Source organism: Amblyomma americanum, chromosome 2, assembly GCF_052857255.1.
Source record: "Amblyomma americanum isolate KBUSLIRL-KWMA chromosome 2, ASM5285725v1, whole genome shotgun sequence".
Taxonomy (NCBI): domain Eukaryota; kingdom Metazoa; phylum Arthropoda; class Arachnida; order Ixodida; family Ixodidae; genus Amblyomma; species Amblyomma americanum.
Window position 1 is genome coordinate 176000059 of NC_135498.1, and position 15300 is coordinate 176015358.

At 46.6% G+C, this 15300-nt stretch overlaps 1 pseudogene; it reads left to right on the forward strand.

The window, feature by feature from the left end:
• Window positions 1-10866: 10866 nt before the first annotated feature.
• LOC144119294 (uncharacterized) lies at window positions 10867-11633 on the forward strand (annotated as a pseudogene).
• The last annotated feature ends 3667 nt before the right edge of the window (window positions 11634-15300 follow it).

Consider the following 15300-nt stretch of genomic DNA (forward strand, 5'->3'; position numbering starts at 1 on the left):
CCGGCGCCGAGCAAAGACCAAACGGGAGCACCTTGAACTCGTATAAACCGTCTGGAGTCACGAAAGCCGTCTTCTCTCGGTCTCTCTGGTCCACCTCTATCTGCCAGTATCCGCTTTTGAGATCTAATAAGGAGAAGAACCTGGCGTCACGTAATCGGTCGAGGGCATCGTCAATCCTGGGAAGCGGATAAACGTCCTTTTTGGTCACGTTGTTTAGTTTCCGGTAATCAACACAGAATCTCAAGGTGCCGTCTTTCTTTTTGACGAGGACCACGGGCGACGCCCATGGGCTTGTTGACGGCTGAATAACATCGTCTGCAAGCATTTCATCGACTTGCGTTTTAATGGCTTCGCGTTCCTTAGGAGAAACACGGTATGGGCGCTGGCATACAGGCGGCGTGGCCTCGTCTGTGATGATGCGATGCTTGGCGACAGGTGTACGACCGACCCTGGAGCTGGTGGCGAAGCAATCTGCAAAATCTGCTAGAAGAGCAGACAGAAGATTCTTCTGCTCAGGTGCCAAGTCCGGGCTGATTTTCACGGTCTGCAGGGCGTGGCATGGTGCGGCCTCGTCTTGAGGGCTGGCCCCGACGGCGCATAAATCAGGCAACACAGTAACTTCGTGAAGTAAGGCAACAGCCGTGTCCCTGGCGAGGTGCTGAACCTCGTTGGCGAAGTTCGTGAGTAGGACACTAGTACAACCGTTATGCAACTGGACGAGGCCTCGAGCGACGGCTATTCCCTTCGCGAGCAGCAGCGGGAGGTTGCTATCCGCCATACCCTCGTAATCGTGGAACAAATCATGTCTCACGAGAACCAGGACGCTAGACCGTGGTGGCACCATCACGTCATCGTCGACTATACGCAGAGCGTTGATTCCCGGATCTCTGTCGGTATGCGCCACGGCCTGTTTCGTCGAGAACGTGATCCGGGCTTCGTTCAGATCAATGACAGCGCCGTTCGTCTGCAGAAAGTCGAGGCCCAGGATCAAGTCCCTCGAACACACGGACAGTACCACGAATTCACAGACGTACAGAAAACCACGGATGCCGACCCTTGCAGTACACTTTCCAGCAGGGGTAATCAGGTGACTCCCAGCAGTACGAATGCTCGGCCCAGACCATCGCGTCAAAACTTTCTTTAATTCTTGGGCGAGGGCACGGCTCATTACGGAGTAATCGGCACCGGTGTCGAGTAAGGCGGAGACGTCGACTCCCTCAATTGTTACGTACAAATCGGAGGTAGCGTGTCGGATGCTGTCGCTACCTGCCCCCAGCGAAATCGCGTATCAGCGTGATGGTGGCGGAGGATCTTCACATTTCCCTACAGCAGCGGCCTTGCCTCCGGAGGCCGCCGGCATTAGTTTTCCCGGCGTGGGCTGGGCGAACGGCGTCCGGAATAGCTTTGCGCTCCGCGGGGACTTGGAGAACGGTAGCGCATTGGGGACGGTGATCGAGACCCGCGGCGACCGGATGTGACGAGATTCTGCCGCTCCAATAGGTGAGAGGCTATCTCAAGTGGCCTTTCGCCATTGCGAGGGCAGGGGTCGTCCGGGGCGAAACCCCGCAGGCCCACGCGGCGGTACGGGCACGCCCTATAGAGGTGACCCGCCTCGCCACAATGATAACAGAGGGGCCGACGGTCTGGGGCCCGCCACACTTGACCCTTACGCGTCCGCTCGTAGGCTGGCAGAGCGGGGTCACGAGGGGGACCCGGTGGCCGCACTGATGGAGCCGCGGCATTGATGGTGCAGCCCGACGTCGGAGCTTGACGGAGTACAGACGCGTACGTGGGTCTTGCGTCAAGCTGGAGGGGTACCTCAGATGCTTGTTGTTGGGCTGCGAGGCGCACCTCGTCGCGGACGACGTCAGTCAGCGACGCGAAGGATGGCATGTTAGAAGGCGTCCGAAGGGCTTGGAGTTCCTCCCGGACGACGGAACGGATGAGTTCGCGTAAGTCGTCCGGGGCGCTTCCGAGATGCATAGAACAGGTGTCTGGCCCGAAGGCGTTGACGTCACGATTGTATTGGCGGGCTCGTTGCTGTAGAGTCTTCTCCATGGTGGCCGCCTCGCTGAGAAACTCGGCCACAGTGCGCGGTGGGCTGCGCACGAGTCCCGCGAATAGCTCCTGCTTGACACCACGCATTAAATGGCGAAGCTTCCTGTCTTCCGACATAGAGGGGTCCGCGCGCTTGAAAAGGCGGGTCATGTCCTCAAAGAACACGCGGGCACTCTCGTTCGGGCGCTGGTTGCGCGAGTGTAGCGCAGCTTCAGCTCGCTCCCGGCGGTCGGCGTTTGGAAAAGTGGCGAGCAGGTTGCGGCAGAAGGCCTCCCAGGATGGAAACGAAGCCTCATGGTTTTCGAACCATGTCCGCGCCGACTATTCGAGAGCGAAATACACGTTGTGGAGCTTCCGCTCATCGCTCCACCCGTTGTAACGGACGACAATCTAGAATGTCTCGAGTCAGTCCTCGGCGTCCTCGAACACGTCGCCATGAAAAGACGGGGGTGTTCGTGGCTGCTGGCACAGGATGTGAGCTGGGAGCCTACTCTCAGTTGACATGGCAGCTGGCTCCTCCGACGTCCGAGGCTGTGTCGTCCTGGTGGCTGCCGGAAGGGGTCCGAACTCTGGGGACTCTCCTCGCAGGCGGCGGCCGCGGCGCTGGTGGACCGGGGTGAGATCCGTGATCCCAGGTGGGGTGCGCGGGTCTGGAAGCGCATCCAGCACCTCCACCAGATTTGTAACGAATAGTACACCAAAAACACTCGGGGACCAAGGAGCTACACAGCCGGTAGAGCGAGCACGAGCAGGAAGAAGATTTTCTTCGTCCTCTGCTTCTAGCGCCTGAGTTCCCTTCGTCCTCCTCTTCTATCACCTGTGTATATATATATATATATATATATATATATATATATATATATATATATATATATATATATATATATATAGATAGATAGATAGATAGATAGATAGAGAGATAGATAGATAGATAGATAGATAGATAGATAGATAGATAGATAGATAGATAGATAGATAGATAGATAGATAGATAGATAGATAGATAGATAGATAGAAAGATAGATAGATAGATAGATAGATAGATAGATAGATAGATAGATAGATAGATAGATAGATAGATAGATAGATAGATAGATAGATAGATAGATAGATAGATAGATAGATAGATAAACGCATTTGGTTGCTAGAGGCAAAATGCAAAGTTGAGAAACGCTTCATTTAGCCATAGATTTATTTTGAGTCGACGTTTCGGACAGAGCCTGTCCTTTCTCAAGACTCCATCCGTTCTCAAGATTCCTTCACACACACGCACACGCACGCACGCAAGCACGCACACACACACACACACACACACACACACACACACACACACACACACACACACACACACACACACACACACACACACACACACACACACACACACACACACACACACACACACACACACACACACATATATATATATATATATATATATATATATATATATATATATATATATATATATATATATATGAAGGAAGCCAACAGCCACCGCAACCAAGGTGCTTACGGGAATGTTCCTATTTCTTTTCATTTGCTATATTGATTAATGGGAGAATAATACTTCGATTAATCTGTCGCTTAAAGAAAATTACTTATAAAGCAGCCGAAAGAAAACCATGCCACTTGTAGGATCCGAACCCACGACCTCCGATTATGCACCTTGGTTGCGCTGACTGTTGGCTTCCTTCATGTTTGTCAAACGAGCCCCTCATTTCCTTTCCCTTCTATGATAATAGCTTAACGACGGTGTCTGTTATGGTAGTCTTGATGCCATAGGTAGCATAACAGTGTTCTCGCACACCTTCTGCCCTCGCCGTTAGATGGCGTTCCACGTCACACTCGCTGTAATACAGGACGTGCGCCGTCCGCCGCTATGGACGAGGGTTGCGCTTGTGAACACTCTCAAGGGCCGCTTACACGCGAAAACAAACCCCCAGGAGAGCAGCAGATTGGACAGCCGTCGCCGTAGCGCAGTTGGTAGAGCACTGGACGCGATATTCGGAGGTCGTGGGTTTGGATCCCAGCGGAGGCATGGTTGTTTTATCTGCTGCTTTATAAGTAATTTTCATTAAGCGGCTGTCATCGAAGTATTATTCCCCATTAATCAGCACTAGAACTGAAAAAAAAAGGAAATACAACATTCCGCAGTGCACCTTGGTTGCGGTGACTGTTGGCTTTCTTCATATGTCTGTGAAACGTGCTCCTCATTTCCTTTGCCTTGTCTGCTAATATATATACGATCACCAGAAATGTATAAAGATAACAGCGTTTAATTCCCGACGTTTAAGTTGGAGGTTCTGCCTTTTGTAGCGAGACCTGCACTGAGCTCCAAGTCGAGTATTTGACTTACTGACTGATGTTGCTGAAAGGAAGTAGGAAAAGGAAAGTGCACGGGCCTGGCTACTGGCTCCAGCCCAATCCACGCTCGCTGCGTGTTCTGAAAGTAGGAGACTTAAAGGATAGGAGGGAAAGATAGAAAATGCGCCGCGCGCTAATAGGCCCATAGGCCCCGGGCCAATCCCGAAGGCAGTGCAATACCGGGGCGACCCGTGCCAGAGTGCGTCTAGCACACCGCCATATTACAAAAATAAAATTAATATCTTGGGTCCAAGAACAGGCAGCAGATTTCAAATCAAGTATCAGATAACATCTCGAGCATTTCGCGATACATGGGAGAGGAAAGTTGTCCGCATGCGCCGTTACCATGGCAACTGGAGAGGAGCAAGGTGCGGCGTGCGCTTCACCGTCGCCGCCGCCGCGCTCCCGCTCCGTCGTCGGAGCCGAGCATGAAATTACGCGGATGAGCAGTCGTGCACATGCGCCGATACCATGGTAACCAGAGAGACCCCACAGCGGCGCCGCATTCTTCGTAGCCGCCTCGCCGCACACCGCTCTATCATCCGAGGCGCGCGTCGCATGTGTAGCATTGCGTCAAAAGGCGGAGATGTGTAGCGCCCCTCGCGCCGCGCTAATTGGCCTCTATATCAGAACGTTTGACTTGAATGCAGAAAAGGAAAGTCCAGCCGCTGCTAAACGGCGGTATAGACAAGAGAAGATTAACTCTTCCGATCCTGAGGTTGTCGCCTGACAGTTGGCTACTCAACAAAGAGAGAACGAGCGTCAGAAGGCGAAGAGAGCAGCTGAGACCCCCAAACAGAGAGAGGAACAACGGCTTGCCAAACAGAGATGCCAGACTGCAGAGCTAACGTTATAGACGGCACATAGCGGCCGAGATGGAGCCTATGGAAGGCGTCTGTCAACGGGAACCAACAGAAGAGGATGTGAAGGCCCGTCGTGTGACTGATCACACCATTAGAGTTTCCGAAAGGCAAGCTCAGTCAGGTAAACGTACCTCTCGCCACGTATATCGTGGCATAGCCGAACTAAGCCACTGCCAATTTATTCGAGTGGCTGTTTCACAAGCCCTGAAGCCGAAACGTGGCTTATGTTTTTCAATTTCTGGTGACTTTATATTATATTGATCAATGAGCTGCCGAGAAATCACTCTTGGTATATATATATATATATATATATATATATATATATATATATATATATATATATATATATATATATATATATATATATATATATATATATATATATATATATATATATATATATATATATATATTGATGAATGAGCTGCCGAGAAATCACTCTTGATATATATATATATATCTTTCTGACGCCAAACAATAGTCAATGTCTCACTGCCTATATCGACTTCAGAGTTAGGTTCTATAATCTTCTTACGTGTGTTGAGCTCCTCACAGAGCTCTAGTATTTAACTTTTATAGCTGTATCTATACCCCTCGATATCCTCAATATGATCATGTGTAACGCCTAATAAAATCTCCAAGCGTACTAAATTTCACATTAATGCATTGACAGAGGTGCTGGTTTTCCTGCCTGCCAGTATTCTGGGTATTATTATTAAACCTTGTCAAATAACTTCCTTAGGTCTTTGTGTAAATATTAAGGACAGAAATTATTAGGAATTAACTTAAGTCTCGAGGTATCTGCTTTCTGTAATTTCAGCTAGCGCCAATGAGATGCATGTTCAACGGACTTGGCCTACGATGATGGAATGAAAAGACAAAACGTATTATTTTACGAAGAGAAAGCCAAGACGCTGCGCTTAATTTTATCAGTTATACGGCTTTGCTCTGGCTTTATACATGTCATGAGAAGTACCTGCCTGGAGTTTGCTGATAATACCCATAGTAAGGAGTCTTTGAAACCAATCTTGACGAAAAAGGGGCCTCAATTTTATTATGTGCAGCAAATTAACGCACGACACCGCATGGCGTTTATTGCCGTGTATGACAGCTTACGATAAATGTGGTATTTTCTGATGCCATTAAGATATGAAAACTATTTGTAGCTTTCGGTGTATAAGCGAATTTCTCCTAGATGACTCCGTACGCCGTAAAAGACCGTCGAAATTGAAAGTTCCTGCGTTCCTGGGCTCGACAATGAAAGCAATCTTCTTGAGGGGCTGAGTTAGATGGCGTGAACTTGGCGCGATGTACATTCGTATTATTTCTTGCTCATTTATTTTTAATAACACTGATTTCTATAATGACCGAATTGTAGGTTCATGGAAACCGTCTTCAGATTACATAAACCACTATATATTTATTTTTTATATCATGATACTGTATTTTCATATATTGGCCCATGCAGGAGGGGCTATGCAAGGCATTTAACACGACAGATACCAAATGGATATATGAGGTTACAGTCAATAACAAAACAACAAAATTCAAAGCACATTCACTCAAGAAAATGCTTCTCGAGGGCTTTACTGAAATTGGAGGACAGGAAATGGCCTCGGGAAGGGAGTTCCAGTCGGAAATAGCCTGTGGAAGGAAGGTGTGCTTGAAAGAGCCAGTCCTTGCAAAAATGAGGTCTAGCAAATGAATTCCTGAATTGTGTGTTCAGCGCGACAATCGTTTGAGAGTTGCGGAGCGGGGTATATTTAATTTATGGATTAAAAGGTTATGCATAAACAATAGACGGAAAATTTTCTGCGTACCCTAAGTAGTGGAATATGGTTGGCTTTCATTAGTATTATAGGTGAGTCTAACCTCCTGTATTTGTTAAAAATAAACCTAATTTTCCTTTGCACCAACTCTATCTGGTGTATGTCTTTCTTTATGAATGGATCCCATAAAACTGAAGCGAACTCTAATTTGGACCTAATAAATGTTGAATATGCAAGGAGTTTTACTTTACTTGGGGCATATTTAAGCTTCCGCCTTAAGTAGCAAAGCTTAGAAGAAGACGAAGAAGTCCGTGTCAAGTCATGTGCTAACGTTACCCCTAAATATTTATAATATGTAACCTCGTGAAATAAATGATTTAGCAGGCTGTAAGAAAAAGGACTAAAATGTTTTTTATGCGAAATTCGCAAGACGACAGTTTTAACAAGATTTAATTGCATATACCATTTTACACACCACTGATGAATAGCTAAAAGCGCATTTTGCAAGATGTAGCGATCATTCTGTTCATTTATCGTCTTAAAAAGTATGCAATCGTCAGCAAAAAGCTTTAACGAAAAAGCAGCCTCAATTTTATTATGTGCAGCGAATTAACGCAGGACACCTCATATCGGTTAGTGCCATGGCGTTTACTGCCATGAATGAAAGCTTGCGGCCGATACATTTACCAAGTGTTAAAAACCCTGTTCCTGTAAAAAGAGTCACCTTTATTGTTTATTTTTGTTAGTGAAGCGGGAGGAATTAGCGGCTTGCTAATATATTACTGCATCGCAAACCCATTTTACTCGGGCAAGTGGATGATTTTCTGTCAACCAGACTTCGCGTAGGTATTTTTACCAGTGCATCAAATGCTATTTCTAGATTGTAAACGCAATAGAGAAGCAAAGGGAGGAGCTATTGCAATTACTATAGGAAAGGAACCAATGGCTATGCAGTCTTGAACAATGAGCCGATAGGTAGACAAAAAGCAAAAAAGAAGGCTGCCTTATGAAACTGTTGGTTGTTGTCCAGATTAACTTACAAATTACAACTGAATAAATCCTTGATTGCCAGAAGCGTAATGCCAATCACTCCACTCAAAACGCGTCCGTCTCCTGCCGACCGCCCAGAGCGCATTCCGAAGTACAACCGGTAACTTCAACAAATCCTTAGGTTCTTAGTGTATGCGTCTCTGTGCCACTCTCTTGTTTTGACTAAGACAAAAATAGTGTAACAGGTAAAATGCTGCAGGCCTCATCCCGGTACGTGAGCAGGCGCCTTCGTGCGGCGCAGGTAGCGGATATCGGGCCGTCAACGGTAGTAGCGAGAGCAAGGTGTCAGGAAAAGTTTCTTTCCACTTTTTGCTAACGCAGACCAGTGCGAGAGCGCGGAAGCAGCCTGTGCTGTGCAACACTGCGGCAGCTTCTTCCTTCAACCGCTTCTTCCCACCGGCCTAGGAAGGGCATCTACGATACCGCCACCGAATACGTGATCCCCACCGAAATGGAAGCTCGTGTTCCTTGTCCAGTTTTGCGTATATAAGCCGGCTCGGAGCGAGGCACAGTCACTCCCTTGCAGAGAGCAGCAGCAGCAACAGCTGAAGCTATGAACGCCTTGGTGAGTGCAACTGGGAAAGCTGGGAGTTTAGCTGTCCGGCAGACTGTGGGCCCGGTTGGAATGGCTCCACAGCTGCCTGTGCGGCGTGATCTCCTAATCGCTATTGGAGGGCAGTGCGCATATGTTTGAGCACTTAACGCATAAAAGACCTTGGTCATGCAACCAAGACAACGACCTCGGTGATGGACAAATATAGGTGAAGGATTTTACAACGGAATGCGCAACATTAGATGAATTGTGATGGCGAGACATCAAGCGTAGTGAGAAGTGCTTTCTTGTTAGTCCAAAACCGTCGCAGAAGCAAAGCTGACATTCGCCGCGGAGGCCTTCCTTGAGACACATTTCGGGTCCTTTATTTTGTGTTCCTTTGTACGCCGCTTCAGCGATGGTGGGTGACGAGACTTCAGTATCTGCAGAAAAACCCGGATGTTTAATCAAGACCCCCGAGAAAAATATCAAAGACATTTTATACGAGCCGACGCGTCACCCAGAAATTAAGGGTGCAAGAGCAATGCATTTATGTTAATATTCCCGTCTTTCAAGAGAGAGCTATAGCTTCCCTGCTTGTAGAAATAGAAGACTAGAAGAGTTGGCGCATGCATTCGGCGATTGTCTGCGGCTTATTTTCGGAAGAAAGAAATCTTTTGGTGAAAACCTACGATAGTAATTTCTCAGAGTGCCCTACTAGCTTTGTTTGCTCCCAATTTTCGAAAAATTGAAAGCAGCTGAAAAATTTCGCATTTCCCGCACTAAAGGCGCTTCCCGCTTACAACCTAAAAATCGCGCTTAGTGTATGAAGAAACATTAAGCGTAGGTATATTTCTTGATTTCTTGAAATTGGATCGCGTTGCTTCAATGTAAAATTTCGCAGTTTACATTAAAGCCGGCATACATCACTATAGAGTAGCCTGCTGAGAGTTGCGCTTTAAAAACGCAGCAATGCCAGCCAGCATATGTTAAGCCGTTGCATCAACAAAGAAAGGTTAAGCAGCTAACGACAGCGAGGGCCATCGGCCTAAATTGGTCTTCATTGTTGAAGTTATTTAAAAGATTACAACGGGAAGCCGATGCTAGTGCTGGCATATAGCAGAGCTAGATTGCCGCTGTGTTGTGTACCTTGTCTCAAGGAATGTGGGAGCTCTGTTGATAGTAGGGAATGGATTAGAAAAATTGGCCGTCAAACAACACTTCGCAAGTAAAATAGCTCATGTTGGGTTTAGCTGCTTGTCTTAGATCACTCATCAGGTTATCGCAGTGTGCAGTAAAGAAAATGCCTGTTAATAAAGAGCTGTTCTTCGAGCAAGCTTTATTCGAAATGTCGTTCCCAAATTCATTGTCGTCAGCTGTAGCCTCCAGAACTCTGTACAGTTTTGTTAGCCAGAGTATACTAGCTTACATATTAGAAAATGTATTCATCTCAATAAATGCTGGTTTATTCCAATACAGAAACATAGGTCCTAATCACACCCCCTTTGATTAGAGGCATTGACGAGGCCACATTGACTAGTAAACTAAAAAGGATGTTCTATGTAATGAGTACGCATTTTTTTTTTTGCGACAGCTGAAATGGTCGCCATCTGATGAGTGAGTTATTTATTGGCGATCATCAACACTACCTTCGGACGAAGTCACCTGAGTAGTATAGAAATGGTAACTGTTGCGGATGCAACAAAGCAAGGGACCGAATACTCCTGGCTCTTGGTTCTCATGACCTGCTTTTGGCAGCATTTTGAGCTCGTCACACATAGTGGCGACCTCTCTGCACGCAGCAGCCAAGAAGCCAACCAAAGGTATAATGTTCTAACGCACGACCCGTTTGGAGAAATGTGCCCCTGATCTTCGTTTCCATTTTCGTACTAAGAAAGTGTGAAACAGACTGCTCTCCCCAATAACAAAGATTGCACAGGAGATGGGCTGGTCTCTCCCGAATTCTCCGTTGACGTGTAAAGCATTAAGAATGCTCCTCTGATTTGCTGCACCCCTCATCTGTCGCTCTATTAGTTTTGCGCAAAATGCCCATTTTCAATCATGGTCCACCAAGGTCCACAGTGAAATAGCGTTGTGTGGCGTTATTTTTCTAACCTTACAGTTTATTCTTCCCGGATATTAAGTCTCGACCTTATTAACAAAAAGAAAGCAAAGCGTATAAATGTTTTCATATCTAGAAATCTCTCAATGTGGAAGTGTTGTGTAAATGAGCGACGAATTTTCACTTCTCTAGAACACCGCCATTGTCCTCTGCGCCGTTCTGGCCACCGCCCTTGCCGGTGGACTTGGTGGCGGCTATGGTCTTGGATACGGAGGAGGATATGGCCTTGGCTATGGTGGAGGCTATGGCTACGGCGGTGGCTATGGATACGGCGGCGGCGTGGGCCTCGGCGGCGTGGGCATCGGCAGCAGTGTGGCTCTTCTCTCAGGCGGGCCTGGATTTGCGAAGGCTGTGGCTGGGCCTGCCTTCCTGGTGAAGACAGTGCACCATGTGAACAAGGTCAGCCCTGGAGGAGCCCTCCTTGCCCACTCCGGCCTCGGCGGAGGCTACGGCCTCGGCTACGGAGGTGGTCTTGGTTACGGCGGAGGATATGGCTTCGGCTACGGAGGTGGTTTCGGCTACGGCGTAGGCTACGGCGGAGGCTACGGCGGAGGCTACGGCGGAGGCTATGGCGGAGGCTACGGTGGCTACGGTGGCTATGGCTACAAGGGCTGATCTTTTATTTGATTATGTGTGTCTCCCTATACAGTGAAGCAAAACAATGGACTGGCTCCAATAGCTGCAATGGCTTTGAATTCAGCTGCCGTTGTTTTTGTTGGCCGCACGAAAAATTCTCGAAGCGCCTTGTGCCTTCCTTGTGTTTCCGTACTGCAAGCGGCCAGAAAAGTGCATCAAACGAACATTTCACCGAGCTCGGCGCATCCTGGTTCCTCTTTTTCATCTCTGCCAAAATAAAAAAAAATTACACCTCACAGTTGCGAGTCATTACTAATATAATGAAGCGTTCTATGGTGTCACGGGCACCCTGTATGCAACTAGAAGCACATGGACGAGCTTCTGCAGCAGTAGAAAAAGAGTCGTACTGTTTTTTTGAAAATATTGAGCCTTCGACAGTTTTAGCATCGAAGAGGGATGCATGCATCCTCGCCGCCAAGCACACTGCCGAAATATCTTGACATGCAACTATAGCACGCCGAGTGACCGGAGCGCCAATTTAGTGTTGCAAGTCAAGCGCTGGAAGGTTAAACTCAGCAAGTAATTCGAAGTAAAAGAAAAAAAAACATGTTGTGGGCGAGATTTAAAGATACCCGTAAGAAATGCCCATGACGCTGTATGAAGTACAAGCTATCAAAATCTTGGTGTGGGCTAGTCGGTGGTTCATCTTAAGGAAAATTAGTGCAGCGCAAGAAACAGGGAGAGAAAAGGAAGACACATACAACACGAATGGGTCTGCGCCATTACTGTTGTTCGTGTCTTCCTCTTCTTTCCCAGTTTTTTGCGCTGCACTAATTTTTCTTAACAAGTACAAGTAGCCGGTCATAAACCGTCGTGAAAGAATTCCTCTATAGCTTACAAAAATATATGCACTCTCTAATGCTACATGGCGAGAACGACGGCGAGCGCACCGTTCCAAAATGAAGCTCTGAACGCGGAAGGCTAGAGCTTTCAAGAGCGAAGCGTGTCTGGTTATATTCCTTAAAGAAGTATGGGCAATAAATGATGTACACAGGGCTTGCCGAAGCTAAGAGAATGGATGAGGGATAGAAAATGCGCTGGGATAGAAACCCACGCTGGCACGGACTGAACCGACGATACAAAACACAAAGCGGTATTTTGAATAATGGTAACATGAACTTTTAAGCAACGTTTATAAATATACTTGAGTTTCGAAACTCTTTCGCCGGAGGCGGGCGCGACTTGCTCCTAGGGAGTGTGAGGACACTGCAGTCGACGCTTGGGCTGTCGTGGGCGTAGCGCGGTGCGGGCAACAGTGCTCATCTTGTTGGATATGGTGGTAGGTTGTGTACTCTACGAGCAGTTTTTTTTTCTCTAGATGTGATTCCATTCATGGCTTTCAGTAACGGCTAGCCGTCCTCCTGCGCAGTTTAATATCTATCAAGGAGAAGTTTGAAAGCTGTCATGAACGACACTACCGCTCATGCATACGCAGCCGCTTCCTTTGATCAGGAAGTGTTGTTCTTATTGAACATCCGTGCGTTTAAATGGTGCGACACTGCTTTATCCTGTCCGAATATTTGATATTAAACAAATATGACTGCCTGCTTCATACGCGGTTGCACTAGGGGCTGAGGATATGTAAGAATAGCCGCGATTTGCTCACTATGTGACCCCCTGTTCCTCGAAAAGTGAAAAACAGGACAATCCCTGCGCTGTCAGGCTGCTCGAGAAAAGACACAATACATGTGATTAAGTTTCAAACAATCACTTAGCGTAAAAGCGTAGACGTGACGTCGTGGAGATACACAAGGCGCACTGAAGAAAAAACCAATCTTACGCGATTTCCGATCACTCCTGCTTATACACCGGTCGTTTGCCTTTAAAAAGCAGCGATCGCCAAAGAGGATGGGCGGAGTTCATAGCAGCACGTAGCCAGTATCTTTTAAGTCAGGTTAAGAGAGGTGAGTCACAAAATTATTTGGAGAACACTTATCTCGCAGCTAATAGCGAAAATTATGCTTCCCACCCTGCGACTTCCTCAGAATTGGAAGATCTCGCAAGGTCAAATTACTTTAATGCCGCTTTTAGAACCGGAGCCTGATCTTCTGGAAAGGCATTTGCCTATGAAACTTAAAGAAGAGGTTTGTTTATCTTCAAGAGAATGGAGCATCAGTTTCCGATAAGCTTCCTGGAACGTTAAATGTGCCCAATTGGGACATACTTATTAGGTAGCACACATGCATTTTTTTTTGCTAAAGTAAGAGGAAAAAAAAAATCCGTGAAAAGAGAGCGTCTATAAGGGTGTTAGGTCGCCCGGGCCCAGAGTGAGGCTGGAAGAGCCTGACACCGCCTGGAGAATAAAAAGGGCGCTCGTAGGAGTTTACATCTGAATACGTCCACAGTATCAATTGGCAATAAGTTCATGTACGTCCTTTCATTTTTAGAAGCCTTAATATCGTACTTTTATATTCTCAATAGTTTTTTTGATGTCACTTATTTTTGGTGATTGCTTTCCCTCATACGGGATGCGATCCTTCATTACAAATGTTCGCATTAAAACGACGGTACGTTGCCCAGTGCTGCAGCTATGAGTATATCATGAATCAGTACATTGAAGAATGTTGCATCATGAGCAGCAACGTAAACCAGAAGAACCGGGCGCTGAGCGCATTTAAAATTATTGGACGTCGCCGGGACACGAGCAAGTGCCTTTCAGATTATGCCGCAACACACTTAAATTACCGCCATATGCATACTAGTTTGTGGGCACTCTTATCGCAGATGTCAGCACGGTGAATACCGCATGCAGACGCATCTTTTTGCTGTGTGGTAGCAGGAGCGGGTGCGCAACGTATGTAGTGCTAGGAAAAAAAAAGAAACAAGCCAACCCGGCTCAAAGTTATATCTATGTGACAAAACAAGTGTTCCTTATTGAAAACACACCTATAGTTCGAAAAGGGTCGCTGAATTAACAAACATTCTACCAGCGAACTCGGAAACCCCGGCGCAAGAGCAACGTTTAGTGCTAGCAGACATTGCTTGCTCCGATAGCGCAACCGTCGACCATATCGCCTCGGTGGCAGGAACCGCGGCGGGCCGGCTCCTTCCCATTAGCGGGCCGAGAAGTTTCGAAACTGAAGTATATCTATGAACTTTGGTTTTAAGCTTGAAGAATTGAATTCCTTTGATGATCACAAGTCGTAATATAAGAGCTATGTTCAAGGTAGACGATCAGTTTCAGCAGCAGCAGGTCGTGAAGATGAAAAGATTAGAGGCTTCCATGAACAGCGCGAGAAGACAATAAGAACTTAGCATAGCCATGTAAGTACGTTTCTGATCGATGATTGTAATAGCACGGTATGAATTGAATTGAAAGGCTTAAGGGGAGTTGAAAAGTACGCTTTCCATTTCCTGGGATGCTTGAGAACTGTTATTAGAATAGGCGGAAAGAAATTGTCCAAGAGTAATGAAAATAAGTTAGTAAACGCATAAACGTAAAGTGCACATTCATAAGCCATGATGGTGAGGCTTAAAGTGATATAAAATTTATACTGCTCTTTAACAGTAGCATCGCAAAAGATATAACGACGTTCAGAATTGTGTAGCTTAATCATACCAGAACTGAGAATTATGTATTCGGCGAAAATCCAAACCAGCATTGGGGAAAATTCTCGGGAAAATATTGATCAGACAGAAAGAGGAAGTTAACACCAGTGCAAACTGCGCTCAGTAATCGATATTTAACTCTAGCGAGTCGCAGCATGAGTGCTAAATTGACCATTAGATTTACAATATGCAGGTTGGCTGGAAGATTACGAGTGGGAGAGGAAATCGGAAAACGGCCGTATGATTTGAAGCTTTGCATTATAAATTACGCTACAACTTGAAGGTCGCGAGCCCTGAGCACAAAGGTTGAGGAGCAAGACTGTTGAATTTGCTAGAATGAATGTGATTCAAGTA